We start from the raw sequence: 27,306 nt of genomic DNA, 5'->3' as shown, positions 1-27,306 counted from the left end.
TTACGGAATTATGTAATTTCGTATAATGTTTTGAGTTTGTATATTGTTTGCATTTTGATTTCTTTGTTATTGTTATTTCTTTGTGTGTTTATTTTGTTGTTTGTTTCAGGATTACGATGATTAGCTGTGAGCTGGCTCCACCCCTTTATGTGGGTTTAAAACAGTGCTTCCGTTTCCAGAAGACGAGTTGTTGCGATTCCGGGCCGGTCGCACTTCTCCTGTCTCCTCTCCAGCCGTCAGACCATTGTTGTAGCAGCTTATATGTTAGATACTTTTGTCTTTATTTTCAGTGGTGTTCTTTGTAGGGTTGACCTGCCCTTTTCTTTTGAAATTCCGTTCGTTCTGTTTTGTTAGAGTATGGAGGATAAGTTGTTGTATTTTGATTTTGGATATTTTGAGGGAAGTTAGTTTGTCTAATTTATTTATTATCTGTTTTTGTTTGTTATTTTGGGCCTTGGGTTTTCCTGAAGATTATAACACCTATTGGTTTATTTTTTGTTACTTTGTTTGACCACACTCAACTTTCATATTGTTCAATTTCTTTTATCTTAATAAAACGTTTATCGTTTTTCTTGATTTTTGTTGTTATTTGAATCTTTCGGGTCTGACGACTGGGCGTGGGAGTCATATTTATTTATTTATTTTTCTTTTGTTACGATTAAACCTAGACGAATCGTAATAATAAGGAATGCTTTTTTGGTGCTTTTTTGTCCTTTTTAGACATTGACATTGACATGGTTGCTATGAATTGTCACTGTATAGTCGAAAAAATATTCTTTTGCATACAGGTTAAGGTAAGGGTGAGTAAATCATGACATAATTTTCAATTTAGGGGAATTATCCCTTTAAGAAAGCCCCTCTGCTAATTGGCAAGCTTGTGACATCACACATATACAGATCCCCCTCTCTCTTTATTTCTCTCCAAATGTGGAATATGGAAATATTCTCCCACACACATCAAACACTTTGAATAGACATTAAGCATCTATTATGTCTGCATGATATTGTGAAGGTACAGAGGCCAGTGAAGAGACTCCCTTTTCAAAGGAGACAAAGGAAATGTGTGTTTGTCTGTGCTTGTGTGTGTGTGTGTGAGAGAGAGAGCGTGATCTTTCCACTGACCCTCCTCTAAACCCAGGTCTCACACAGGTAATTTGTCAGGAGCATGCTTGGGGTGAAAGCACTGTTATTAAGTCCCTCCTGCCTGTCATAATGGCTCAGCTCAGACTAAAGGACAGCCCACACATCAAACACCTACACCAGGGACGAGGACCCATGAAAACACTGAAGACAAAAGGAAAAAAGGGATAAAAATGCTCGCACTGTGTGCATGATCACAGCTTTGTGCTTGGGGCTACTATGTAACATTTGTCTATAGGTCCAGTGCTTGGCAACAATTATACAGTTTCCTGCACAGTTTCCTCATGACCTGAGGAAGGTGTAATCATATAGACCTTGACTGTTGGCAAAAAAATTGCAAAAAACACACCCGCAAAAAAATGTTGTGGCCAAGTAGTTAAACCAATGTTGAATGATGTGTGACTGTGATCAAGTGATACATTTTCTTATACCATGTCCCATCCAGAAAAGATGCAACGCATTTCCAGCAACAAGTCCATTGTTCACCCTGAAAGAGAGACTACTGTGTGACGTGACAATCTCAGCCAACCAGAAGATATTTAATGTAGACTTTTCCTCACAATACAATCTGACATCTATTCTCTTAGCCAGAGATACAAAATTTGCTGATACTGTACCTCAGCAGATATGGGTAACATGAGAGTGTTAAAAGGTGCATCTTAAAAAAAGAAGAAGCAATTTCTACACAGTGCAATTATACTTTAAATCACTGATCGATGTATCATTACAGCACTATAATGTACAGTTATGAGGAGTGGGACTGATGATCAAAAATGTCCTTTCACTTGTTACGGTCACAGCTGGTGACTGGAAAAAAAACATTTCAGTGACATGGCTTTATCTCCTGTCGCTTAATATTGTGTATAAGTGTCTTTGATCATATTAAAACTTGCCTTAGAGTAAAACTCATGTCCATAGTGATGTCTTTTTGGCTGTCAGGTCTTCAAACATGATCCAATTTGTCAGCATCAGCTTTAAAGCTGTAAAACTTTTTAGTCTAAGGTCAAGTTTGATAGCGTACGTAGATGTTAATTTCAGGCTATCCACTTTTACTACAGTCAAATTAAATTATTTTAAGGGATATCAAAAAGAAAAGTAGTTCTTGGAAAGCACTTCTTGAAAAAAGCATCTAATTCTAAAGTGTTATATCAAGATAATTCATCATATTTTAGCTGTGGGAACAGTTTGCTGATAAGATGATCAATATATATTGATATATCCTTCAGTCTCTTAGTTGGTCAGCAATACATTATATATTGGAGCCTTGGTTTACTGTAGTGGGAAACAATCTGATTAGGCCCAATCCCATTTACTTTTTATTAAATAAAATATGCAAAATAAAGTCATGTTTAGATGTGTGATACCACAACAGTAATAAAGATATATAACTAATATATAATATATAGATATATATATATAAAACTAATGATTTAGTGAAGTGTAGTGAAGTGACATACTGCCAAGTATGGTGACCCATACTCGGAATTCGTGCTCTGCATTTAACCCATCCAATGTGCACACACACAGCAGTGAACACACACACACACATCGTGAACATACACCCAGAGCAGTGGGCAGCCATTTATGTTGCGGCGCCCGGGGAGCAGTTGGGGGTTCGGTGCCTTGCTCAAGGGCATCTCAGTCGTGGTATTGAGGGTGGAGAGAGTGCTGGACATTCACTCCCCCCCACCTACAATCTAAACTCTGAACTGTGAAGCTGAGCTGAACTCTGAGCTGAACTGTGACAGACCTTGAAAGGAACTTATTTAGATTATCTCCCTAAATGCTAGAGAGATGAAGTTGAATTGGGACATTTTAAAAATGCTGATTTATGTAGGTAGATTAATTAATGCCATTGATATATGCCTTTCAGAGTCAATACTGGGTCAATCACTTCTGCTCCATTAATAAGCATAAACGAAGCCAGAACACGCATGCATGATGCACCAATTCCCCCATTTCTCATAAACACACAATACTCAAAAGAAATACTGTTTCATCCATAGCATTTATACACGCAGAATCTTCAGACTTTTCCCCTCATAATTTCTGTTGTAATTTTATCAGGAAATCTGTTCAAATGTGTTAGTCAAATAATGATTAAAAACACAGTAAAATGTGTTGAATAGAGTTGAGAAAGTGCTATACCATGGAGCCTTACACAAGACCTCATTCAGGACGGTGACGAGTCTGCTTACAGACGAGAGGTTGAGCAGCTGGCTGTCTGGTGCAGTCTTAACAACCTGGAGCTTAACACGCTCAAAACTGTGGAGATGATCATGGACTTCAGGAGAAACCCCCCTGCTCTCCCCCCACTCACCATCATGACCAGCACTGTGACTGCAGTGGAGTCATTCAGATTCCTGGGCACCACAATTTCTAAAGACCTGGTACAATCACATTGAGTCCATTGTGAAAAAGGCTCGGGAAAGGTTGTACTTCCTTCGGCAGCTGAAGAAATTCAACCTACCTCAGCAGCTGCTGAAACAGTTCTACTCTGCCATCATTGAATCCATCCTCTGCACTTCAATAACTGTCTGGTTTAGCTAAGCTGAGCGAATCATTGGTACAATTCTCCCCAATCTCCAAGAACTGTACTTATCCAGAGTGTACAAAAGAGCTAAGAAAATCACTCTGGACCCCTCACATCCAGCACACTCCCTCTTTGAACTGTTGCCGTCTGGTCGACGCTACAGAGCTCTGAGCACCAGAACGACCAGACACAGGAACAGTTTCTTCTCTCAGGCAATCCTGACATTAAACGTGGAACACACAACACTATTATACATGATTTACTTAACACACATACTTATTTACATTTCAAATTTGCACATATCATACCTGTACATACATAATGGTCTATATTATATATTGTGTTTTTGCAATTTTGTACATTTTCTATTTTTTTCTATTTGTAGATTATTCTTTCTATTATCTGTGTCCTGTCCTGTCGCTGTCATTCTGTTGCACTGTGGCGCTTCTGTCACTACAACAAATTCCTTGTATGTGTAAACATACCTGGCAATAAAGCTCATTCTCATTCTCATTCTCAAGACATATGGAAGAAAAAAGATACAAGCGAACAAATTAATAAACACAATATCTGCTCCACAGTTATTGCTAACTGAAAGCATAATCAACTATCAAAATACATACACAAAAATCTATAGATCTTTCTGCACACATGGATTTCATGTAAACCTGCAACCTTAAAACTTTCTGTTATAAAAAGCAGTGATAAGCAATCACATCATCTCTCTGACCTAATGGACCTATGTCTATCAAATAACAGTAGGAAGGACCCAATGTGGATATTTCTCCATATGTAGTCACCAATTCCAAACAGTCTGTTTGGGTCAAAACGGCACAGATTCTCCACAGGGAAAGCTTAATCTCCTTCCCCGTCTCTGCGGGGGCTCTCTGATTCTGACTCCAGTGAGATCTGAGTGAGTAATCTCAGCCTACCACTTTAAATGTGCAAAAAGCGCCATCTGTGCCTTTGTCTCCGTTATGATAACAACGTTACAGCAGATTTGATGGGAGGATTTTAAAACAGCAGTTCATTTAAAAGCTGCTACTCTAAACAGTCACTGTTCAAATTTAATATAGGTTTGGCCCTTCAAATAATTTTAGAAATATTTTAAGTTATATGCGTAAAACTAAATTAATCAATGTTTCTAGTGTAAGAACAAAATTCATCAAGTAAAAATCCAGCTTTCTTACAGCCTGAAATATAATTCAAAAAGTTATTTCAAGTCCATGTTTAGGGATGGAAATCGTAAGGAATTTAATGAAAGTTGCCACGTATTCAGCATAGTGTTGTGATTCCTTTTACAATTCCAGATCCTCAATCGTTCCATTTAGGATGTTTGGAAAAACAGAAAATTCAATACTGCTGCCAATTGTTGGCTCATTTCATTAACAAAAAACAAAAACATTAGTGACATTATTTGTGTGTAGTAACATAATTAATTAATTAATTTTTATAAAATACATTAATGACTTTCAGTTCAATAAGGGAACGGGGAAATAGCTCCAGCTGATTCATTAGTAACACATTACAATAAGGTTTCATTTGTTAACATTCATTTATTAACCAATATTGAAATTAACATTAACTCTATACTATAAATAAACTTTAACCATTAACTTTATAAATACATCAGTATTGTTCATTCTTAGTTCCAGTTAACTACTGTTGTCTATTAATGTTTACAAATGAAACCTTATTGTAAAGTGTTATTGATTCATTAGCATCTGTGATTCACTAAAAACAGCTCATAACTCATAAATTCAATAAAAACTATAGCTTATATAAGAATCTTTCTCTTTGCAGCTGGATTTCAGTGGTCATGCTATATGCCTCACCTTGAATAGTAATACAGGGAAAGGTGGAAAAATGAACACGAGACAACCATTAGCAGAACAGAACGTCACGAAAATCATTCGGTCACGGTAAGAAGCCGCTCTTGGTTTCGAGTCCCACCTCATACACACTGAGAGCTCAGTTAGAGATATGTAGACAGAAATTATAACTTTGCCCTTTAGCGGACAATTTTCATCATCTGCTACACTAATTACAGCAAAAGCACTCCTGTAGCACCAAGAGGCTAAGTGTCATTTGCTCAAGGGCACAACTATAAAGGAACAGGTCTACTTGATCGCAAAAGGTCAACCCTACACGAGACTAGCCCTCTGTGACCATTTACCTACTAACAAAACTACTGCTAGGATTTAGGTGAACATAAAGCATTGCAGCGAATGAGGTCTATAGTTACATTATTAACCTCATGCTGTACTACACAGTTTTAATCATGAAATGTTTTACGCCTTTTTCTGTGCTGCGCTGATCTCAGAGGCATTAAGCAAATAGTTTAAGACCAGACTCTGTGTGTCTTGGCAGAGAAGCATGCTAGCTAATGTTTTTTGGACAGGGCTGTGCATGCTCAAACCTTTCAGCATGTCTGATTGATTATCGTAAATGCAGGACCTCTCTCCTCTAAAGGATTGTGGGGATTAAAAATCAAATACAAACTTTGCCAGTAATATTCCTAGCACTCACCGTGGGTGAAATCAAACAGCTGCACATTCACAGGTACACGTCTGAAAAGCTGCACTTGTACTGTCATCATCCATTAAGCATTGTGCCGTAATTGTCATTTCAATTTGTTTGTCTGACATAGATATGTCTAAAATGGGGAAAATGGCTTTGGATACAAATGCTTAATTCAGGCCTCAAAGGACAAAATATGCATCTCCATAATGATAAAATGGCTGCTGTTATTCAACTCTGATGATTCATGGATAAATGTGGCAGTTATTTTGGAGGCCACAGACTCGTGTAGTCAGAGTCAATTTAAATCCTGATGGCTGCACACACAGTAGAGGTAGAGAGAGAGAAGGAGAGGAGTAAATAGAAGTTGGGGTAAATGAAAGGTTGACCTTTCACTCTCCCCAAAATGAAATAGAATGCAGTTTGCTTTATGTATCAGCAAATCTCTGTTTGGAAAAAAAATAATGCTTTTCCATTCCATTAAGCTTTTATTGAACCATCATGTTAAACCCTGAGAATGGCGAGATTATTTTGCCGTATTCCACTTCCAGACAGGACAATAATGAAAACAGAGAGGTCGAAGAGAGACTTATTTATTGGGATGGACAGCGAATGGAGGCAGAAAACAAGAGGAAATGGAACTATTTCTTCACATTATGTTATGTAAGCCAGAACAATGACTTAAGAGAATCATTCATTCTGACATGAGGAGAGGATGTACAAACTGTCTGAAGCTGTAACCCCAAAACAGAAGCAGTCTTTTCTTTAATGATATTTTTCCTTTCTGACGTTTCCTTACATAATTACTATTTAAACATAACACAAAATAAAATTCACAACATTTCATGTTAAATATGCTTCCTATTTCTGCCTTAATTTAATGCAGTGTTAACCCAGCTAGTTATAGACCAATATTAATGCTATAATTGCTTTACCAACACTACTAATGAGTAGGGGTGGGCAATATTACTTAGTAAACATGAGTAAACTTATTTCATGGTAACAATATATATCACAATATAATTATTTTTGCTTTAAATAAGGTCTTTATGATAGCACAATTTTTGATACCATAAAAATTTTATAATCTTGTCACCAGTGTCATTATCACAATATCAAATAATACTAGCCTAAATTAAACAAACAAACAACAACAACAACAAACACAACAACTCAAGTTCACCGAAGACAAGTAAACAGTCAGCAATTAAATAAAAATAAGAAACTAATTACAAGCAATAGGACAAAAAAAACCTACAGTAGAACGAATTAATAATAAAAGCTACATTGTATACAGTAATCAAATGTATAAAACAATGCATATTCTTCACTGTATAAATTAAATATATTTCTTCTTATTAAAGTTACAAAATTGATTTAGTCAAGAGCAGTGAGAGATTTTCTTTCTTTTGTTATTTGATTAGCATGAATGACAGACAGCAGGAATATTAGACTGCTGTCACTTTAAGAGCTGTCCGGATTAGTGATGGGTCGTTCTTGAACGATTCGTTCATTTTGAACGAATCTTTAATGTGACTCGAGAAGAACGAGTCGTCTCGGGGAGTGATTCGTTCAGTCGCGCATGCGCATTGCACAGCATTCTCGGGTTTGAGTCGTTCGTTCATCACGTGACAGCCCCATAGGCTTAACCAATGCAGCCTGAGCCGGAAAGAGAATTGATTAGTTCTTCGATCGAGTCTCGGGTTTGAGTCGTTCGTTCTTTTGTCACGTGACGTGACAGTTTTGGACAGAGAAATTAGTTAATTTACAACCTTCCTTACAAACGGGTGCATAGTCATTATTATTATTATTAGAATTATTAGTATTATTATTTACTCTTACAGTTATGTGATGCTTTTCTGGTCTCAAATTATTGCTTTTAATTTCTGTCACATGTTCTTTTCCATAACACCATGTGGTAAAAAAAGATAATAACGAGTTGGTTAACCTCTTCTTGCACTACACATATATCTGCACAGTTTTGTTTTATTTAACTGGTTTGCACTCTATCTATTCTGCCCTTATGCCACTTTATCTCTTTTTTTATTTTTCTACAAACGTCCTCATTTGTATATCTGTATAGTTGTATGTACATATGTTTAAACTGTATTTATCTGTATTTGAACGTCTCTGTTTAATGTTAACTGTATGCACCAAGGGGCTGAGAGTAACGCAATTTCAGTTCTCTGTATGTATGTACTGTACATGTGGAAGAATTGACAATAGAGCAGACTTGACTTGTTATGCTTTGTTTTTATTTTTATTTTTTAGTCTAATCTTCATAAAATACAATACCTTGTTGTATTTGTCTTTTGAGTTAACCCTTTAGATTGGACTATAGTGTTACTATACTTTTGTAACATATGACACTTTAGACATTAACACTCTGTACACACTCCTGAATTGTTTTTATTGTTTATTTTTGTGCCATAAAAAGCTATAGCAAAGAAGATAACTATTCCAAAATGAATTTAAACTATTTAAATAAAAAATACAAGAAAATTAAAATATACTAAAGCCACAGAGCCTTAAAAAACTAAAACAAAATACTGCACAACAAGCTAGGCTTTTTTTAATAATAAATAAGCTTTAAAATAAATAACACATTTGTGCCAAAAAAAAGCTTTCTAGCTAAGAGAATAACTAATCCCAAATGAATTTAAACAATGAAAAAAAAAATGAATTTATATATATATATATATATATATTTATTAGCACAAGCTAGGCCTTTTTTAAATATTTAAGCTTTAAAATAACACTGTGGCTATATTTTAGAACATGCTTTAAAGCTATGGTCTACGATTTCAAAGATTGTTCATTATTAATAACCTCGTTTAGATGCTGGTTATGGTTCTACAGTACAATCCTAATAATATGAAGAGAAAAAAGAATGAAAAAAATCCATTCACTCTATTGGGTGTACACCCGCAGAGAAATTGACCAATGTAAGCTGTCCGGCCGGACAGCTTACATTGGTTAACTGCTCTCATCCAATCCCCTGCTCCACTCGCGTCTCCACCCACCGCACCCCACCCCGCCCCCTCCTGCGACATGAAATTTTGCGCGAAAGTAGGCAGCATCAACTCAGCAATGGAGAAAAACCAACAAACAGACAGCAGCAAGCGGCCCCTGCTCGCCCCAACAGTCAAGGTTAGAAGAAAGAGAAAGTCAATTGAGGAAAGAGCAGAGATTAAAAAAAAAATGTGAAGAACGCCGGACTCAAAGCCGAATCAATATAGGGTCCACCATTGCCCGTTGGAGGAAGCTTCAGAGAAACCTTGGACTTAAAACCGACGCTGACATGGCTGACTTTTTGTTGAGCAGGTAAGCATTTATTTATACTTTTATGGTGTGGTGTATTACATAAATAGCTTTTTATCAGTCTGACAACATGATCATGCTACCGGTCGGCATTGGAATGTTAGCCGACATCGCACATGGTACATCTCTGTTCCATGTTTACTCCTGCTTGACTGAGTGACGTTGTTCAGGTCGTTTCCCGGTGGGAGGGATCAGGTAGCACAGAGGGGAGGGGTGTGCGTGTGGAGGGGCGGGATGAGTTTTTTTTTAAATTCTGGCTTTCTCGACTGATTTTCAACATCGTAGACTACAGCTTTAAGGCATGTTTGCATTCAAAAAAATGAACAGACCATTTTTATTTCTAGGAAAATGCTTATTACACATATTTTGATAATTTTATGATAATTCTTAAATATGATCCAACATACAAAAAATACAGTTTTACTTTATGGTAGCCTATTTGATATGTACTGATCCGGCAAGTGGTCACGTGACAAAAGAACGAACGACTCAAACCCGAGACTCGATATACAAGAACTAATCAATTCTCTTTCCGGCTCAGGCTGCATTGGTTAAGCGTATGGGGCTGTCACGTGATGAACGAACAACTCAAACCCGAACACTTGTCAGATAAGAGGTGGTGCGCTAATCATAGACTAAAGACCCAGGTAAACAATTAAGTAATATTTTCTGTTTCTTATAGCATAGTTTTGTATTGTTTGTAGTGTGATAAACGTTTGCATAAGTAGTAGATATGTTTGGAAAGTAACACATAACATTTGAATTATATTTTGCTAAAATGAACGAAATGACTCGAAAAAAGATTCGTTCATTTTACTGAACGAGACTCAAAGGTCCGAGTCGGTAAAATGATCCGAACTTCCCATCACTAGTCCGGATCCAGTATACTGTTACACCAATGCTATCTCACGGCAATTCATACATATTTTACGAGGTGGCTAATTCGTACGATTTCGTACCACCTCACTCGTATGATTTTGTACGCTTTGTCTAAACCCCAGTGACGGGTAGGTTTAGGGGCGGGGTTAGGTGTGGGTCATTCTTACAAATTCATACGAATTGGCAACTCGTGACCAGACATAGCACAGCAATGCCACGTGAGCGTGTAACCATAATAGAGATGATAGTCAAAAATCTCTACTGGTTGACAAATTTCTACCAGTTAATCGTGTCTATCGGTATAATGCCCACCCCTACAATGAGCATTATTATAATTGCACCCTCCCTGTATTATTACTTCTGCAGTTTTTTTGGTTCTCATTTTAAGCAGGAGGCCAAGTGTTGACGAAGATGGAGAGTAGAGTTCAGAGCTCCTCTGAAAAAGAAAATGAGGATGCACTTGAATGATTCACCCTGAGAGAGGAGGAAGCGGCTTCTGTGTTGGACTGTGGGCAGAATAACGGTCCAAGACACATACTCAAAAAAGAGACGATGCTGAGAAGTTAAACTAATGTGAGTAATGTTATCCAAACATGATTAACCAAACATGATTGCAGACCATGTAAGAGGCAATAGAGACCCTCCTTTCCACACCAAAGGTTTGACCCATTTCCTCTGAAAACTGAGCTAGTGTCAAAGGCCAGGTTACCCTGGTTACCATATGGTCTCCGTGGAGACCGCTGTCCTCAGGCACTCCTCACCAGTCAAGTGAGTGGGAGACGATCCAATTCAAACATTCTTGCTCATTTTGAAGGAGAGGAATAGGTGGAATAATTACCTATTGTGTAAATAATAGGAAATGTAGCTCACGTGGAAACATCATTAGTCAAACTCTCTCTCTCCTCTCATTCGTTTTCACTTGCCTTATTTATTCTTAATGTCTGTGGGTGTGGAGGGAAAAGTGGCAAATGTTCCTGTATTTTCATAGCTGTAACAAACAGCAGTAAACAGATCACCGGATGTCAATAGAAACAAGGTAGAGGAACTTTTGCCAGAGTCTGGAAGAGGTGACAGAGAGAACGAGAGAAATAGAGTAAGACAGGGAAAGAATCCCGAGAGAGATTTTTTTTCCCCAAACGTGGATATTAGGATGTTACAGTCAATCGCAGAGGGCACACATGGTGCTGTAAATGCAAGTCAATTACATCAAGAGTTCTGCTTTCGATTCTTGAACTGTACATTTGAACATTTTAGATGTATGAATACCAAAGTGCTGTTATTTCATGGCAGATGTAAGAAGTGTCCAAGTGAAGAGAAAACATCTGAATAAAACAAGAAGGTAAAGCCAAAACATGAATATTTTGGAAAATAAAGTTAATATGTTGATGTCCTAAAATAAAGTAACTTTTAAATTGAATTAACTGACTCATTTTAATCTCAGACATTTCATATACAACAGGCATATTCAGATGTCAGCTTGGTTTCAACTGGACCGTGGTGCATAATGGCAATGGCAGCACCAGTTTACCATTTCTAAATAAACTGAGCAGCACTTCACACTACAAGTGCTAAGGGTCGTTTATTGTCATGATCTTTCAGTGTTATATCTACTGTTTTTTTTTATCTAAAGCTAAACAGGCTTCATTCAAGCCCTTCCTGTGTGCTCTGCTTCTCTCTAAAGACACTAAAGCACCATTACGAGCTGTGGATGACGCAGTTATTTTAAAAACAGAAGCATGGTGAGCAGCAAAATAGATCAATACTCTTGCTAAAACACAGCAGAAAACAACGATACACTCTTAAAAATAAAGGTGCTTCAAAAGGTTCTTCAAGCGATGCCATAGAAGAACCATTTTTGGTTCCACAAAGAACCATTCAGTCAAAGGTTCTTTAAAGAACCATCTCTTGCTTACCTTTTTATAACCTTTTTCGCCACAAAGAACCTTTTGTGAAACCGAAACGTTCTTCAGATGTTAAAGGTTCTTAATGGAACCATTTAGACAAAAAGGTTCTTCTATGGCATTGTAAAGCACCTTTCTTTTTAAGAGTGTACTGCAAATGTAGTCATTTTTACCTATCATACACTATCATACTGTATATGACTCTGACCGTTAAAATCAGGTTTGTGACAAGGCTTTTTTTTTTGACAAGACATTCTTTGATGACTATGTTGACTGTTTATGTTTTTTTTCTCTCTTTTACAAAGCATTATGGGTGCCCAGATGGAAATGTGTAACTGTTCATGGGAAGGAAAAATAGAGACTTTAATGGAACTTTAATTGAATACCCCTGATATAAAACAGTAAAATCAAGCATTTGACACATCAAAAAATAAATAAATAAACTATAATAATAATAAATGCATAATAAAACAAAAGTCCTACCTATATAGGCGACATGTATGAATAATTTAGCACAGCGTGCTTGTGTTTATTACTCATATATGTGTGTGTAATACTGTATGTATTTGGACCACTGAAACATTTCTCACAGTATATTATTTTATGTTCCACAGAAGAAAGAAAGAAAGAAATATAATAATTTGTAATAAATAATTTTACATTTTAATAAAAAGTTTTGGGTGAACAATCTCTTTAAGTATCCCATTGTTCTGTGAAATGCACTTTTACAACAAGATAATGGTTTGACATTTGCACACAGCTTATGGCATGATGAAAATGGCCCACAATAGGGCTATGACTTCTGTCAATAGCCATGATAACCGGTGACAGTGAAAACACCTATTACCCAGCACATCATGTGCGGACAACCAAGCAAGACTGAAGCAGTTTACTGTCTATTTGATAGAGAAAGATCAGGATATAAATAGTGCCCCTGAGGACACAACATAACAGCATTATTCGAGAACTAAGTACTAAACCACTAGAGGTAATGTAATATGGAATTGGTTTGGCTTCCAACAGAAAAATCTAAATGGAAACGAGATTTCATTTCTGTTAATGTTGGTGCATGTCATCTTTGGTTTGCTTCACTAACGATATTATGCGGTGAACCACAACACCAATGTAGATACGACAAAAGAGAGCTGGGAATCAATCAGTCAAGGTGATGGGGTTGAGGCTGCGAGTGAAGCTACTGTATGTTTGTTTGTGTTTGTCATTTTATTTGAAGGGGTCTACACTGCGTACCAATAAAAGCATGTACATCTTTGTTTAACTCAATGAACAACAGGCTTCCGTCTGATGCTGAAGCTGAATTTAATGTAGCTTAGTTCCCTTAAACCTCCACTTTCTCAATTTGCTCATGCCAACAGAAAATGTCATTCAAGTTCATGCCGCATTCATTCAGATGATTAATTAGGCTGACAAGAGCCTAAAGGCTTGGGTTATCAGATGTCCCGGTTTACTCAGGACAGTCCCAGTTTTATGAGGTGTGCCCCAGTGTCTTGAAAGTTTGGTAAAAAATATGAATATGTCAGATGTTAGGCAGACTGCTTTAAAATTGAGCTTCCTCAATGTCCTTTGATCAAGCTGTTGTCTCTGATAACATTTGTGTCCATTGGATGACACTGCAGTCAAAGAAAGGCATAGCAATGTATCTGGATGCCATTAAATAAGACGTTTACTGCTGCTCCCTATGTTCCTCGCAGCGTGGAAGTTAGCTAACTAGCTGAAGCCAGCGATTTTCTGATTTTTTTGCCCCTATTCAGATTGACAGTGCAGAGTGGACATTTTAGCTCACAGTCCACGTCCATTCTGACATCCTCATTTCCATGTGAAATTATATTGCACAAATCCATATTTTTTTTCCCTAATGTTGGCAATGTTTTGCCTGGAAAATAATAAAAAGAAAGACAGAAGTCTTGGACTGCAGCTCATTCTTTTGAGCATATTCAAGCTAATGTTGATAGTTCAATCAAACTGTGAATAATGAAATATTACAAACACACACACACACACACACACACACACACACACACACACACTTCTATAAATGTCATGTTTGAGATTTTCCATTGATTTCTATTGTGTTTATATTTATATTCTATATCTCACCTGTTAAATGTAACCCTCTCAGAAAAATTTAGCATTTTCCCTTTTCATTAAGACATTCCAAAAAATCTTTTATGATTGCAGAAATTTGTATTAGACCGGAAAATTATAGCCAAAATCATACAGTGTGCAGCATGCTTAAGCTGGAGAAATTACCAAATGAAAATGCATTTCTTTGTGTGGTAGTTTTTCCACAGATACACACACACACACACACACACACACACACAAACACATACACGAGTCTACCACTGTGGAAATGAGTTAAGAATAACAAGTTGTTATTTGCCACCAGTGATCTTCCACAATGCTTTTCCTATCAGACTTTCTTTCACATGCTCTCTTATCTACCTTATGATTTTCTCCTCTTTAGTTTTCTCCTCTTTTCGTCCATAACACCAGCAACCCACTGTGAAAATGACAGTGCTTGGAGGGGCAGCAGCAGGGGGTGCACAAGAAAATAAACACACACATGCACATACACACAAACACACTTGCATTTTCCTGTAAGTATGATGCTTCTCTTCCAACATCTTTCAGAGTGATTACTGTTCTGATTTCCGCTTTGACTCTCCCATTGAGAAAATGAGAGGGGGTTATTAAGAGATCAGTAAGAAGAGCCCAGAATAGCTCAGGGATATATGGGAAGGGTCCTCACAGCCAAGACTCTGTGTGCGTTTCAACATGCACAAAAATCAAAGAAACAATACGAGGCAGATGCAAGGCAAAACAGGAATTCTGAAGGCACTAAAATAGTATATTGTTGGATTACAGAATAGTTTTGAGGTCAATCATATGTCAGTCATGTCATGTTCAGTAAGTGTGTATGAATGATGCACTTTCTTTTTCTCTCTTCTGCCAGCCAGTCTTGAAAAGCGGCCCACTGGAGGCCCAGTGTTGTTCTGCTCTTTTTTTTTTGTCATCATAATTGCCTCATTCATCCTTTGTTCATTATTGATTTCCGGAATAGTACAGTGCTGCATTGCCAGGGACCATATTGGGCAATGCTACTGGGAAAAATCCTGATTGTGCCACAAAAAACAGAGTGAGGACAAAACGCACCAGTCACAAAAAGAGACAAATGCACAGCCCACAGCACACACACCCAAACTTGAATGTACAAACTCAACTTGAATACGCATTACACAAAAAGGCACATTTTCTCATAAAAAATACCTTGTACAAGCCAGCGGAAGGAATTTGTTTTTTATAATGCAAATACTTGAATATGGGCTTCCTAGACCAAACAAATGTAAAACTAAAAGAGAAAGCAGCCTTATTTAGAAAAAAAAGGATTAACACTGGACTCTAGCAGTCCCCTCTTTCCTCCTCTGACCCTTTACTGTCTAAAGGTGATGATACACGAGGCAACATTTTGAGCAATGCTGCCCGGCAATGTTGCCGAGCGATGTTGCTCAGCCACTTTTCCATTGAGAATGGGCAACAAAATTGTATCTGGATCCGTCAGATCTGTAGTCGGCAATTTTTGAGATCCTCCAATCAGAATGCAAGCAGCGAATCACGTGACCAACTTGGAGCTGTCAGAAAAATTCAAACAAGATGGCGGTTTCTCAGCTGCAGTGGAGCGAAGAAAAGGAGCGTAACCTTATATCTTTTTACGCTGGTAAGTTGTCATGTTTCAACCCAAAACAGATCATTTACCTTATTTAATGCTTAAAACACTTACAGTTATCCAACTTAAAGATGCAGTAAGCGATTTTTAAAAACTGGTCGGACGGAGCACCATAGCAAACGATAGGAGAGAGCGATTTGCAGAAAGTATGTAGAAAAAGAGATAAGAGTATACAAAAGAGAAAAGTTCAGATAAATATTACTGTAAAATGAAGGGTTATGATCAGGCAAGAGCTCTGGGACCCGCGATAATAGAGAGACCTAAAGTTAAGCGGTAATGTCTGAAAACGGAAATGTTTAATCTCCATACACGAGTATTAACTTGATTTGCGGTTTCACTGAAAAAAAGAAATACTGTTGTTGTAATGTTAGTTTTGAGTTGTTTGTCTGGAGCTAGTGCTGCTGGCGATCAACAACAAACTCGTACTTTTTAGCCCGATGCGATCGGGGTTTGAGACCAGGCAGTAGCATGTACAAGAATTTTGAAGGTGGAGCAAAGGGGGGCGTGTTTGTTTGGGTTCATTTCAAATATCCACAGTGTTCAGCAACAATTCTAGGAGATCACTTATTGCTCCTTTAATGTGCTCAGCTTGTAATTCATGATTTTACTACATAGTTAGCTAGCTAGCTGACTTATTTCGTTAACAGTGTTTATCTAACATTGTCTTGTTTTGTCTGTCTGTGTACACATACAGAGAATGACTACCTGTGGAACCCAAAATCAAAACTATATAAACACCGGGACCTTAAAACGAAAGCCTTCCAGACTCTCTGTCAGCAACTGTCAGATGTTCAGCAAGTTACCGGTACATCCAATTGTGAAAATTTCTTTATGCATATATATGAAATAAGCCTGGCTATAATAATGAATGCAATATTGCGTAGCTTGTCAGTGCCACAGCCCTACTTTGTCATATCACCTATAGAGTATTTATATGTTACTGTTATTCTTAGAGGAAGACATCAAGAGGAAGTTTAAAAACCTCCGTACTATGTTTTTGAGGGAGCACAGCATGGTGCTGAAGAGCAGCAAATCTGGGTCCGGAGCTGAAGATGTTTACCACCCCAAGTGGAAGTATTACAACATCCTGTCCTTTCTACGTGACCCCTGCACCCCTGAAGAAAGCTCTGACAACTTGACTGTTTCGGATGCTCCCTCAACATCCCAGCCTCCACAGAACATCACATCTTCTCCTTTTCCTTCTACTTCTCCTTCTCCTTCTCCTTCTCCTTCTCCTTCCTTCTTTCCTTCAACACATACTCCTACTACTCCACCTCAACCCCAGTGCCACAAAGCTGTGCCCAGAAAGCAAAAAATTGATAAAGCTGCAGAGGCCATGCAGTATGCTGTGGGTTTCCTAAAAAAAAAGGCCTCCTCACCACACACAGGGTTTTTAAATTATCTTGAGAGCTGTCTAGAAACTCTGCCTGACAACAAGGTGAAGAAGCTCAAAAGGCAGATAATTGAGCTGGCTCATGCTGTCCAAGATGAGGACTAGTATGTATATTAGTGTGTATATTAATCTGTAATTTTAATTTATTTAATATAACAGTAATATATAATAATATAGTATATTAACTTATTTCATTTTGTATTTTATGTTTTACATTTGCAAAGGTGGCTGAAGTGAAAAATAATAAACAAAACAAAATGTATTTGATTTGTAGTGTTTCATTTATTATCATCTTCTTGTGTTCTGTACATTAAACAAATTGGTTGAGGTTGTGACAGTGTGGAGGAAGCATAAGAAGTCAAGACATTGCATTCTCTTGCCAGCTTACTGCTCCATTTGTGTTGAAGTAGCTACAGTACTCCTCTCTCACTTGTTTTGCCTGTAAAGACGAGTTCCTGTCTGAAGAAGCTGCAAAAGGGTGCAGACAGTGTGATTCTTCCCTCCAAGATCCGTGAATGAGTTGACCTGTTTCTGTGTCCTCCTGATCCACCAAACTGGGAGGTGTGTAGGTGTAACGGGTAAGGGATTCGGTTCTCAGGTAGTTGTGAAGAACACAAGCTGCCTTTGTTATTATTACAGCCTTGGAAGGTTCCAGAGTAATTGTAGTAATAATTTTTAACCCCTGGGATATTTAATACCCATCACAATACTATTTTGAAAGTTAAATCATCTAAAATGATGGAATAATTACATGTAATATAAATTGTTGTGTGTAATAACTATGGCAAATTGCGTTTTAACCAGATAATCTATTTAGTTTTGTGCTATACTTAAGTAAAATTGTTGAAGCAAAGACAACAGTAACAGCTGCAAAAGTTTCCGCGTCCATCTTTGCTGTGTCCGTCTCCTTGGCAACAGATTTGCTCCTCTCTGATTGGTTGTTGCCAACTGTCCGTTGCCCTAATTAGTTGCCCTGTGTCTCACCTGGTTGCCGGTTGACGGCAACATTGCCCAAAGTTGACCCGGCAACATTGCTCAAAATGTTGCCTCGTGTATCATCACCTTTAGGGTGTCTGAAAAGAACATGTCTGTCTGTCAAAGTATTCTGCATTAATGCTTGCTGGTGTTGCTCAAATCTTTTGCTGAATTAAATGTGGCTGAAAGTGCCAACATCGCTGTTTATCTATAAATCTTCTTAATCCCTCGTCCTCACTGTTGCATGTAATCAATTTAAAAAAAGGGAGGGGGAATAAAAAAGGTTCATTAAACGTTTACACAATGCTCTCTTGACGGTTGACCTGGTGTTGTTTGTCTTGATAAGTATATTTGTGCAGACTGACATTTCATTATTTTATTTTATAGTCTAGAGAAGCAGTAAATATGGTTTTTGCCATTTAGAAGTCATAATTTTGAAGTAATTTATTCTCTATATCTTGGAGCACCTGTGGCTTATTATTAAAGAGACTCTAGTTGAACGGTGAGCCTGTACGCTCATGTGAGCTAATGCAAACTACCTCTCTGTTATAACAGACCTTTAATCTTCCACATACATTAGCCATTATAAACATTGACTAAAGCCAAATGAGGCATCTACTAGGTGTTGTGAAAGCTATTTCAGTATGTCCTTCAAGGCCTGTAGACCTTTAATGAGGTGAGGAGCTTAAGGGCTAACAGACCAACCTCTTAATAAATGGGTCAGGCACACTCAGCAAATACATTCATGTATATCAAAATACTACAAAGAAAACATGCAAGACTGACCGTTTGTTTACTCTACATACAGTATAATCCTTCATGCACAGGCAGGTAGACACACACAAGATGCATTCTGAATCCCTACAGCTGACTTTACAAAAGGTGCTTGTATGAAGGGCTCCATCACTTATTGTTGTGCCTATCACCTATTGTCATGATCCGGATTGTGATATTTCAGAGAAATATCACATCAGGGGTAAGAGGATTGGATGCATGGTGAGAGATACAGAGCTGTTCTGTGGTGTGATACTGAGATGTGTCAAGTATCACATTAGATTGAGCGCCACCTGTGCGCATGTAAGTGCATTTGTATGTCTTAGTCGTGCGGCTGTTATAGATGGACCATCTTAACTGAAATATTTAGACTGCTATGGAGGTGATCTTTTAAAGCACCTCAGCACTCTTTTTAACACCATATACCTTTTTCACCTCTTGTCTTTTTAACAGTTTGCTGATGAATTTTAAATGAGCAGGTCAAAAAAGAGAGATGAAATATTGGAGAAATGCAAGTTTCATGTCCCTCTATCTTCAACCATTACATGAACTACTCATAGGCTAAAAATATACTTGTGTGGTCAACAGTTCTTTATAGTGAAAATGTACTACTGCTCATAAATGACCCAAAACAAGGGTCAAACCAAGAACATCTACAGAAGGAGTAAAGAGCTATTCAGAGTCACAGCGCTCTACTTTTTGTTGGATAACCTGCAACAGATCAGTAATAACTGCATTCAATTCACTAACAATTCTGATTGCACAGCAAATAAAACAATGCTTTTTTAAACAGCAGATATTATGACTGACCATGACACTGATATTGAAAAGACACTTGTTGGTGCCAATGAATGGATTTAATTTAACAGTGAATAGAGCAGATATACATAAGATGTCTTAGCAGTTTTTGACACTAAGATGCATTGCTAAAAATACATTTTATAAAACATATTATGGTAGGACACTGCAGATGTTTGAAGGACAAATAAAAATCTAACTACTGAACCAAATAGACCTTATTGTTGAGCCCTGTTTAATAGTTTTGACTTGGAAACGATAATAAAATATTCAGTGGAGAAGAGGAAATAAAATGAAAGAATAATTGGTGGTGACATGGCCTTTATAATGAGTTGTTTTTTCAGGTCAGCAGAGGCTGTCATGCAGTTTGAATAGGCTAATTAAGATGGTGACAGAGGATTGATGAAACACATTCAAGCTCACTAAAACAAAGTGAAGTCTGGCACAGTGAAGCACAGCACCATAACACACCTCTTTCCTACCATAACTATGCAGCATACAGCTCTGGTCTGAGCACTTCTCTGACTACAAATGAAAACGTTTAAACTGGAAATGATGCAATATTTTCCATGTTCTGGCTTGACAGGCTTATTCTAATGACAATATCTGCTTTCATTAAAGTCAAAGCATGACTCAGCTCTCTAGAGGCTTGTTAAGCTTGATTGAGTCATGTTCACAACTTGAAACGAAGGCACGAGGAAAGAAAAACAATTCTTTGTTAGTTTTCAGAGAATGTTTTTCATGTGCTTCACAATGAGAAGTTGGCTGGCTAAGAGCTGAGCTGAACTGGTTTATGGAGAAAAATGAGACACTTCATAACACATATAGTAATATTTCTATATTTCCTCTGCACTACACACACATATAATGAACTATCTACTATATCTGGTGTTAATTTCATGTTTTTTGTTGTTAAATGTTTGTCTTTTGATTATTATATTCTGTACATTTAGTCAATATTTAGCTATGTCATACATTCATTCATTCCATTACTTTTACTAAAAATCTAAATTTGGTGGAAAATATTATTTCAGCTTATGTGCAAAAGCAAGTTTTTTAATATTTATTAAAAACAATTAATCACACAAAAGTCTTCATTAATGTTTCTAAAAGACATTTTATTAATAATACGTCTGTCATAAACATACCTTTTGAGGTAATAAATTATGTTAGTAGTAAAATATGTCCACTTTCAAGTCAACAACTTTGGTTTATTCATTAAAATATCGATTTACCACAGTAATTAAAGAGAAAGTTTACACTTCATTTATCTTGAAAGAGTAGTGGAGCACTTAATACATGCAGAAACAATGGTGAAAAGCTCAAACCATCAATCTCCTTACAAAACAAACATGTCTAGTCGTTTCTGGTGAGAGATTTGTTGCAAAGAAATGAGTGCAGATAAGCACTCATCTTTGCTTTTAATTTATCTTCTCAGTCTCCTAGCCCATCCTTCACACACCTTCCAAAAAACCCACCTTTCTCCCTCCCTTCCCGCTTCTGCAACATCATCCTTCTTTTTTTCATCGGACACATAAGCCACAGCTCGCTCTCTCTCGCTCATACACACAAATACATGTTGAAATGCTGGTTTATGCACCAGTGCATAGCATTGTTATGGAAAACATCCACACAGTTGTGTCCAAGCACACGTGTGGTCTGTCTGATTTCATCTGGTGAGGCGTCTCACGCTGCATACTGATACTTTCTGTTATGCATATTCCCTATGTGTAGTTTGTTGGTCAGTAAGACAGCTGCATATGCATTATGCATGAGAAGCATGTTTTGCCAGACTATGGCAGGTGTGGTAGTATTATGGCGTACAGCAGGAAGGATGCTATGGAATGTTATGACAGGTCACAGGGTGTCAGTGTAAGCTGTACCTCGCACAGTATGCACAGTATGGGGTGCCAACAGGAATCTGATGTTACAAATATCAAAAACAACATACTAACTAATTTGATTGCCAGATGAATGTGCAAATATAAACAATCAGGTGAAGGTTCATGTAGATGCACATGATTTTAGTGCTTGTGTGTGCATGTACATCCGGTCCAATATAAAATGAGTAATAATTCATGTTGCATGGCACTCTTGATTCATCTGGATTTGGAGCTGTTGAAATATTGAACTGACCTAAAGTGTGATTGGGTGCACTGGAGTCCTGACCGAGCCCAGAGCTAGATAAACAACGGTCAAGGTCAGTCTGGGGCTGTTTCCAAGTGTTTCGCTTTTTATTTATTTATTTTTACCCTGAGTGAGTTTACACCATTACCAGTAGACCTTTAATCAAATAGTACTTAATCAAAACAACCTTTTTAAATTCATTAATAAAAATATAAAAAATATTACATTTATTATGAGATTGTTTATAAATAAAAACACTACTGTTGTTCAAAAGTTTGGGGTATATTATTTAAAGAAATAAACTTTTTTATTCAGCAAGATCAATTACAATTAAACTGTTTTTACAGTGTTTTTTTTTTACTGTACTATTGTAATAAAATAAATGCAGTGCTGGGTGAGCATAAGAGACTTCTTTCAAAAAAACATATTATAGTAGTATGCAGTAGCGCATGTTGTGAACAAAAGCAAAGCCTCAGAGTCTCATTTATTTAACAAAAAAGTAAGAAAGATCAAGTTCATCTGAAAAATCACAAAGGAACAACCCCCACCCCTCTGGACCAACTGGTGCCTATACACAGCCTGAACTTTACTTCCACCAGCACCACATCCCTTCAATTTGTTTAAAGCTTTTCTGTTCCTGCTAATTGTATTTAGTCTTTGTGTCACTGAGTCTTCACTCAGCACTAGGACAAGAGTACAAACAGCATCTAGACAGTAAGATAGCATTTGTATTTGTGTCTTTATTTGCAGCATTTGTATGTCACTCTCTGTACCGGGTAGGTAAACTTAAATTGACATTTTAGTGTATTGAAGTTTTGATATATTCATGATATAAATGTTTTTAAAATTGTATAATGTTGGTGATAAAATAAAATGTTTGCTTATTTGCAGATCAATACACATTAAATGTTTGCACTAATATTCCTCATTAGTGTTGAATAATGACTAGTCTGATTAGTACTGGCTAGAATGAATATATAAACATGGTTCATTGAGTCTTCCGTAATGTTTGAGAGCTTGAATTCAAGATTAGAAGAACAGACGAACATCATTTCAGTCTGAAATGATTTTCACTATAAGGTTATGGAATAACATTAAGAGCTAATGATAAAAAACAAAGAAAATGTGCTACAGGTCACACCAAATGTGAGACATGTGGCACCAATCTGAAAGATAATTATGAAGATGAAGCAGGAAATACTACTAAGGTAGAATTCATAGTCAGTTATTACAGGAAAACAGCTTTGTGACCTTTAGAAGTTGAGCAGGATTAACAAGACTCCTTGCTATTGTGTGGAGCTTGGAGACTTTGTGTCTTCTACACAAAACGGTATCCACACACAAGCACACACACACACACACACACACACACACACGGCTGCAGGCTCACTGCAGCATGTGCAGAACATCGAAAGCAGCTCTGCATGCAATCCCATGATCAGGTTCATAACATTCACAAGACACATCGTAAGGGTCCAAGAAGTCATCAATTATAGGCATTTCTACACATTTGATAAATTCTTCAACAGAGAAAATTGACAGCATTCACGATGAGTAATATTAGGGCAAATTGAAAATACTATTCTTTATTTTCTTGTAAATTTGCCTAAATCTGGAAGTCTGAAATGAAATACAAACATTTTTAACAACAGGCATTGATATGAATGCAAGAAACAGAGGCAAGCTCTATGTCTGCATGACTGGTTAGATGGTCTATAATTCAATACTGTATACAGATTTCACAGCATACACTGGGAAGTAAACTTCAAGAAAGCAAAACATATAAGGAGTCAAACTGAAGACTATTATCCTCTATACCGTACTTACAGATTAATCATGTTTGCGTGCATTCTGGTAGTGATTTAAATTTAAATTTATATACTAAAAATACACTATAAATGAACTCTATGAATAAACTCAAAACTGTTACATTTAACTTGCTAGCACAAGAGAGAAATTCATGCAAAATCGCCACATATTCAACAAACATAAAATTGTTACGAACTTCCATGTTGTGTTGCTGCTGCTATTCATTTGATGAAACATGTCAAGCGAACTATCATTAATCCTGTTCAAGAAATCACTATAATGGCCAAATGATTAGCCTTACAACTTATGTTTCATCAGAAGGGTAACAATGTTATCTGCCTTTACTTTAATTTGCAGTTTAATTTGCATTGATTTCTGTCACATTTATCACTAATGTCAGTCTTTTGACCTAAAGGGAGACAAAACGTCAGATTTAAATAGGTCCTTTCTACAGTGCTGCCATTATGTGAAAGTCTTTCATTCTCTACTTGATCCCCAGGCTGCCTTTGATTCTAATAACAGTCAAATAGAGGCTAGTGTGAAAAAGACACTTTGTATTCATCAAGACAGCAAACCGAAGTTCTACATGTTTGTCTCCAGTGCTGCAGGAATGTGCACATGTGTGTGACAGGGTTGCATGATAAACATTCAATCTTGCGTCTTTATCACATTTTACTGTTAAACCAACGAGTGGGTCATTCCGTATCTGAAAATACGTACTCATACAGATATCCTGAAGTGCAGCATGTGACATTTAGCAGAGAATAATGAGAGCACTTGACAGAAACTAAACGTGCTTTGCTGATTTTCCCATTCCTCCATCCCTCGTCTTCTCTTTCATTCCTCCTACAGCTCTTTTCTTTAAAAATATCTTTTCATTCTCCTCCATAATGTTTTTACTTTACTTAGTTATTATTTGTTAAATGCTCCAGTTATTCACTTAATTGTGATCATTAATAAAAGCAACACCACTATATTGTCAAAGTCTCTTTTGATGTTAGTTTTAGCTTCCTCTTGCTGTTGTCTGAGTGAATTCTTGAAACATCAAAAAAGATTACAGTTTTTTTTAAATATCTTAAGTTTTCAATCGATGTAAAGCAAACAAGCAATGAAAACCTTTCCCAAGAACAATCAGTGCGAACATATTCACTCTTGCTGGATAAAATCCAACATATTGAAGCTGTCACATAATTCTCTATTTTATAAAATTGTTATATTGTACCATGCAACTATTTTGTCCACAAAAAAAAGGTTACACTAAACTTTCTATCTTAGATTCTAAGATAAAGCATTCGCAGTGTTCTCAAGGCTGACTTGATTTCCTACAGAAACACTATTCTATTCAATATTTTTATCCAAGAAGAAAGGAATATGAAAGCAGTAAAACCAAGATGAAGTCAGGCAGAGAAACATGGGGACAGGCTCTACAAGAGAGCCTGGAGGCCAGTGGAGTAAACACAGGGTAGAAAGAGAGAGAGATAGAGAATGATGGTGAATGAAAGAGAGGGAAGACGAGTGACGGGAGCAGGCTGAGCCCTGGCCTCCCAGACATGCACAATGATTCCAGTTCAGGAACAAATTGGCCAATTTTTCATGGCATGCCCCTTGGCAGCCTCATCTATTTCAGCTTTTGTATTTATTTTCAGATTTCAGACTGTAGCAAGCATTCATCCAGACTGAAGAGACAACTACGCAACTCTGGTTTGGATCCGGCTCATGTTCACACACAACCCGCTCTCAGTCAAATTGCTGACTGAAGATGTTAAATTTGTTTGTGTGAATCAGTTCAGTTCTTGGGTCAATTCAGGGATTTTTTAAAGCATTACTGAAATACACTAAAATACATGTTGACGTTAAATTTAAAAATGATAAAATGTAAATGTTCTGGCCACATATACGCTTAAAGTTTACTTCAAACTATAGTTTAATAAAAGCTATTTTTCATGCATTAAGTTATATAAAGGTTACAAATCCTCTAGTTTCTTAAGACTTGAAAAAAAATGACATGAACATTCTTTGTTGTTAAATTGCAGTTGATTTATATGCAACATTACAACTGATTTATAAAACAGGTTGCAGCTCGAAATGACTTAAGAAAATGAGCGGGAATGAAAACTATAATGAGAAAGGCAAGGTCATAAAAGGGCTTCACTAAAAGACTTTCTGGAAGCACACAGTGGTTTATGTCCAGAGAAAGCAGAGAAAAAGGGAAAAGGGTAGGAAAACTTGTCTGACTTGACTGTCCATGAGCAGGGATACAAACAGCGCCAAATGTACACTATGATGTGTAATTTTCACAAAAACTCTGGATCCATCCAGCGGACTTTTGCTGATGAATTCATGGCCCATCTCGGTGCAGATAACATGGAGAAACAGTACAAAATGTTCATTTAAATATACTACTGACATTGTTACAATAAAAAAGCTGGTTGAAAATAAGTGATTTTACCCTTTAAGATCCAAAGTACACCTCCAAGAACAATCCTATAGTCATTCACACCAAACAACCTTCTAATTGAAGAGCCCAAACATTCATATATTCAATAAAAAAATCATATTACAATAGTTTGTAGTCTGTTCTCTAAAGGCTGGATTTATCCTTATTAAGGTCAGTGTACACAAAAACAAGGTGCATATACAAAAAGAAAGCCACTAAGCAAAAAATAACAAAGGCCATCACGTTCATTTTAAATCCAAACTACTTCTCTCCTTTCATTGCAGCAACAAAAAATCCAAATTTTCTGGCAGTGTCTGTGTGAGAGAGAGGTTTAGGAAGATGGATTTGAGGCATAAATGTTTAGTCGTTTTGTCAAGATGGAGTTGTATACGGTAAGCTGAGCAGGATTCAAGGCCAAACAATTTGTCATGCACACACACTAACTTTAAGATATGGGAATGTGAAGGATGTCTGACTTCACGGTGCCCTACAGTATCACAAGACACTGATGTGTAAATGTATTTATGTTTATGTCCATGTATAGCCTATGTGGGCTTGATTTTAACAGCAGGCTCAATTCAATAAATGTGACTGCACTCTTCACCAGAAAGAAATGAGGCATGTATTTGCATTAAACAAACAGTTGAACAGAAGTTCATCAAATATTCAACATAACACACACACATATAACCACATACAACACAAACAACTGGGTTTGGAGGTCACAGAGTCTTTGTAATCATCTTCATTATTCTGAAAGCAGAAAGTAATGTCTTACTCCGGGGAAACATTGTTTTCCGCTCTTCTTTGAATCAATGATTCCTTATTGACAGAAGGAATAAAGGATATGAGGAATATGAACGAGCTGTTATTGAGACACACACACACACACACACACACACACACACGTAGATCACATTAATGAGCATCATCCTGGTTGTCAGGCGGTTCTAA

General features: G+C 37.0%; 1 protein-coding gene across 1 annotated transcript in view; it reads right to left on the bottom strand.

Annotated features, from left to right (window-relative positions):
* Positions 1–27,306, bottom strand: part of sorcs2 (sortilin-related VPS10 domain containing receptor 2) — a gene marked incomplete at both ends in the record, with an annotated part of 173,342 nt that overhangs the window by 38,133 nt on the left and 107,903 nt on the right. The gene's annotated exons all lie outside the window — the stretch shown is intronic.

This window comes from Barbus barbus (genome assembly GCF_936440315.1).
Source record: "Barbus barbus genome assembly, chromosome: 2".
Classification (NCBI taxonomy): domain Eukaryota; kingdom Metazoa; phylum Chordata; class Actinopteri; order Cypriniformes; family Cyprinidae; genus Barbus; species Barbus barbus.
The sequence above is the reverse complement of the archived record's forward strand: the minus strand, read 5'-3'. Positions and strand labels throughout refer to the sequence as shown.